This window comes from Theropithecus gelada, chromosome 6 (genome assembly GCF_003255815.1).
Source record: "Theropithecus gelada isolate Dixy chromosome 6, Tgel_1.0, whole genome shotgun sequence".
Classification (NCBI taxonomy): domain Eukaryota; kingdom Metazoa; phylum Chordata; class Mammalia; order Primates; family Cercopithecidae; genus Theropithecus; species Theropithecus gelada.
The window spans coordinates 168,708,895-168,714,296 of NC_037673.1; positions in this window are offsets into that span (position 1 = coordinate 168,708,895).

Here is a 5,402-nt window from a genome sequence, read left to right on the forward strand (position 1 = left end):
ATAAGGGACTTCTGAGGATAGAATGCCCTAATGCAAGGAAATGGAATGGTGGGAATTTCAGGCACTATGACAGGAATTTAATGGAAATATTTTTGGCTTGGGAGAAACTTGGCTTCTAAGCTTGAAAATGACTCCATCCTTTTTTTTTTTTTTTTTTTTTTTTTTTTTTTTTTTTTGCCAGCAGTGCCCCACCAGAGTGAAAACTAGTATGTATATACTGTATTTTAGAATGGTGTGGGAGTTTATGTTTCTGAAATTAGAATGCATCTTATAATTGAAGTGCATATTTAATGTGTTACCAGGCAATAGACTGTATTAGTTAAAAATGAGAGATCTTTCATTGGATGAATTTAGTTCAAATCTTGGTTCTACCAGTTCCAAGCTGTAGAAAAGTTAAAGCAAATGACTTAACTCTGCAGCAACCTCCATTTTGTGTATGCAAAACGATGCTGGTAACAATATCTACCTCGCCTAGTTATTGTGAGGAGTAAATTAAAAAACAGTATGGTTGAGCATAATGCCACACACACAGAAAAGCCTCAGCAAATATTAGCTGTTGTGTTATGTATCTAATATTTGTAAACCTGCAAGCTAAAATTGTAAACCTATAAGCTAAACTCAAATTAATGGTTTAGAGTAAGGGTTCTTGATTGGAAGCTGCAGAAATGGACTTTTAAAGAGAAAGGGGACTTTTAGAAGGCATATCAGGGCTCATAGAATTGATGGGAGGCTGTAGACTCAGGCTTGATAAATGGGCAGAACAAAATAGATCTAGGAGGGGATAAAGAATCAGGAAACACAGTAACAGTCAGAATCAGAAACCACTCTAGATATCTCCAACAGTAGGTATTTACTACAGGGAATTCATTACAAAGATGTTGGAAGGGCTGACAAGCGAAAGAGAAGACTCACAAGGAAGAATAAGGCTGTTTCCTACAGGACAGGAAGCTGCCACCACTCCCTGGGCTGGCGCCTGAGAGCCCACATGCCCCACTGAGCTGCTGGAGGTGCCACTGTTCCTGCTGTTAAAACCTCCTTACTGTAACTGGGTTGGAATCCCAGGGCCATACTCCTGCAGATACAGCTGCAACTACATCGATGCTACTGGAAGTCCCCTGCAGTTATGCTCAGTTGTTTGCTGCTGCTGCTGAAAGCCATTGCCAGAAACCTGAAATAAATGGCTTCTCCCTTCTTCTACCTTCCAACTGCCTGTGAATGTGTCCCATTGGCAGACCCTAATAAAAGGTCATTGCAAGGGAAACTGGGAGAGAAAGTTTGCAGATTCCCAACCCTGATGGTACAGAGGAGGTAGCACGGGGGAGTGAGGAGGTGAGAGGCATGGACACCACTTAGTTTTTGTCCTTATCAGGCATAGGGTGGCCGAGGCACTTTTGTCCTGACCATGGGTGTCCCTCTGGCACTTGGCACTTTGAATGCCAAGCTCTACATAGGAGCACTTCACACACCCTGGTCAACAGGGAGTGGTGAGAGGGAGAGTAGATCCCCATTTAGATTTGGGGGAGGCGTGGGGGCCCTGAATCTTCCAGGAGCATACACAGTGTCGGGGGGTTCCCAAACTGAGGTGGTGGGCAAGGTTCTGAGAAGCCTCCCAAAGGACAAATATTCAACTTGATGAAGCACCTCACAATCAACAGAGATTAAAACACTAGGGATGGTGCTGCCATCTTTACTAGAAGGACAAAGTAGTGACAAGACATTGGGTGAATGTCAACAGGCAGGAGCTGGCTAGTGACCCCCTACGAAAGTGGCGAGGGTTAGAACTGCCACTACATAAGTCCTTCAAACCTGCGTCTGGCTTCACTGTGTGTGCAGAGCGCTGAAGGAGGGGCCAGAGGAGCTGGGTCTGCTGATGCCCACTCCAGAGGCAGGCTCAGGGCAGGCCCATCGGCACCACAGCAGGAACCAATAGCAAGCCCTCGGCGGGCACCAGGCCAGTGCTTGCCACGTACTCCTCAGGTAATCCTCGTAGAACACGTCAAGCACACACTATTACCATCTCATTTTATAGAAGTGGAAACTGAGGCACAGAGCTGTGAGATAAGTTATCTAAAATCACACAACCGTTAAGAGGAGAAGCCAGAAGTCACCTATAGAATCTGGAATCTGTTTGATTCCAGAGCCTGTTTACTGATTTTAAGGGTTGGGAAGGTTCAGTAACTCCTTTAGGGTTTTCTAACCTATGGGTGGAGAAACGTGGACATCTTGGTGGGGGTGGGGAAATTCAGCCTACCGATCCTCAAAAATGCGTTTGAGTCCTTTATTCATTCAAGTAATAAGAAGTGAAACTGAAAATTTCAGATGAAGCTCCATGACACAATAAATATCAGAAACTAAATTACATGGTGAGATGAGTTCCCCTGGGCACTTATGAAATGGTTCATCCAGCTCTGGTGACCTGACTCTTCAGCCCCTCACTCACATGGAGGCTGTAAAAAGGGAGGGAATGAAGCTTGAGAGAGGAGCTGGGGCCAGAAGCCCCACTCTATCTCAAGAGTACCTTTTCTTTTACTTCAGGTCAAGAGAGAGGAATTTCAATAGACCACTTGGAGGGCTTCATCCCTGTCCCTTGCAGTCAGGGGATACAGTAGTGGGCAGTGTCTGGCTCTCGCTTGGAAAATCTACAAGTTAAGACTATCTTAGTGATTTCACTGACTGCCCTGACAGCAGACGTGAAGAGAGGTTGTGGGTTCATTGGGATTGGCCACCGTCTCGAGTTTCTTGGGGAAGGCATACATGGACATTTCCCATGGATTGGATGGGGGCCACAGGGCAAAAGAGCTGGAAGGAGACCATCCGAGGTCTGTCCAAAAGGCCCCCTCCCCAGGAGAAGGTGAGCTCTTAGCAGTTGGAAGCTGGAGGGGGCAGCTGATTCCGAAAGGCTATCGATAGAGGAAGCCATGAGACTCAAGAGATGACATCACCCACATTGAGGGCCTAGCACTGGGGGGGTCTCTGAAGAACTCACAAAAGCACTCACATGAGTCAGCTTTAAGCTTGCGAGCAGAGGACAGTGTCAGGCAGTCCGCATCAAGTGGAACCTCTCCTGCCCCTGTTTACCTCCCCTCCCTTCTCCCTGCCATCCCCATCCTAGTGCAGAACAGTCACAGCAGCTGGCGAGGGAGATGGGGGTGAGCGGGAAGGAAGAAACGGGCCTACCTTACCCTCTTCACAGAAGCCAGGCAGTGTTTCTGCAGCGGGAGGCGGCTTTCAGCCAAGCATCCTGTAAGCATTTCCAGGGCACCTGGTTGACACCAGGCCCAGCTTGGGCGTGAAGTAGGGTTATGGGTGAAAGTGAAACGAAGCTGTAACTCCAGCAGAGCCCCTGCCATCTAGAAGCTCCCATTCTAGCCTAAGAGGCTGGCATAGACAAGGCACTTACAGAATGGTGGGATGCACAATAACAAAGGCTCATCTTCACTGAGTACGTACTCTATGTGTCGGCACTTTGCCTGAATGCTAACTCAATCCTCCTAACAACCTCTAGATCAATAGTGCTGTGCCCGTTTTACAAAAGAAAACCTTGGAGCTCAAAGAGGTTATGTGGATTTGAACTCAGTGCTGGCTGACTCCAAATGTGTGGTTTTTTTGTTTTGTTTTGTTTTGTTTTTTTGAGGCAGTCTCACTCTTTTGCCCAGGCTGGAGTACAGTGGTGTAACCTCTGCCTCCCCGGGTTCAAGCAATTCTCTTTCCTCAGCCTCCCAAGTAGCTGGGATTATAGGTGCCCACCACCACCCCTAGCTAGTTTTTTGTATTTTTAGTAGAGATAGGGTTTTGCCATGTTGGCCAGGCTGGTCTCAAACTCCTGACCTCAGGTGATCCACCCACCTTGGCCTCCCAAAGCGCTGGGATTACAGGCGTGAGCCACTGTGCCCGGTCCAAATGGCACGTTTTTAACCACTCTGCTATAACAGTGCACAGAGGAGGCACCCAGGGTGGGTGGGGTGTGGAAGAATGGGGTTTGGGAGGATGTGCTGATAACAGAGAGAAGTGCATTCCAGAAAAGTGAATCAGCATTTTCAAACGCTGTGTAATTGTGTGGGTGCAAGACACTGTTTGTGTAGCTGCTAATTAGCATTGATTGAGCACTTACTGCATTTCAGGTACTTTCCTTGCATTTAATCCTCACAGCTTGCTGTGTATTCTCACCGACATTTTTTATAAAGGAGGGATCTTAGGCTCGGGGAGTTGTAGCCCAGAGACCCACAGACAGTAGAGGAGAGAAACCAGAACTAGCAGTCAGGTCTGTCTCAGACTAGCCGTGTTCTCTCCACTACACCAGCCATGTGGCTGGAAATTAGCATCAATAGGAAAGGACGGGGATAGCTGACTTTTGAGGGGAGTTCTGGCTGACCCATTCAACCCCTTTTTTGGAACTAGCCCCGTAATTTGTTTTTAGGAAACCATAGCTCCCCAATCGTCCATCCTCTTGCTTTGAGGGGGACCCACCTGGGGACCCACCCTACTCTCTGCCAGTCAATATACTGACTGCCCCTGGCCACACAACTGATTGGGTCAGAGATGGGCACGTGACCCCAGCTGGTCCAATGACAGGGAGTTCTGGGGCTTGAAAAGGTGCTTCTGGGCGGAGGATTTCTTCCTGCCTGCCCTGGGGGGGGCTGGGCGTGAGGTTCTTTCTTTCTTCTTCTTTTTAGCTTGCAAGCATTTATTTTATTCTATTCACACTGTACTGTTGTTATACAACCTGCAAACAGTACAAAAGACTAATCCATGTTTCAATGCCAGGTCAGAGCCAAGTTGCAACAAAGGAAGACAGCACGGACAGATACAAGAAGAGCTTAGGTGTCCCGTACAAGCCACAAGCCTCACTGTCATGTGAAGTATTTAAAGCTGTAAATATCACCACAGGAAAATCTCTGGTCTTTGCAGGAACCACACAGAGGTAGGGGTGGGAGGAGGCCTAGGCTACAGCTCAACTGGTGTGCAGAGTGGGGGAGGGGGGCCCATGAGTGGGGGCAGAATCCTGGGTCCTAACGTGGGCATCTGGTGGGCAGCAGGGTCCCTGACCGAACCCGGCAGGCAGAGCCACTGTGGGGGGATCACGTGTTCTCTTTAAGCCGACAGACCATGCTATAAATGAAACTAGACAGAGTCAGGGACTACTTGTACTTTCTCTAATAACCGCCCACCAGACTCACAGACAGAGTGTCCCAGGTGGGTCATCAGGCAACTGCACTTCATGTCACAGTAATAAACAGGAGGCTGATATTACAGTGAAAAATTCAGCGTGGACGTTTCTGTGGGATGGCACAGTGCTTATCACTCGGAATAATGAGGCATTCCTTTCAGTATCTCGAAATGCCAAGTCCTTTCCCGCCTGGGGCTTTGGCACACCCAATTTTTGCCTGGACTGTTTGTTCTTG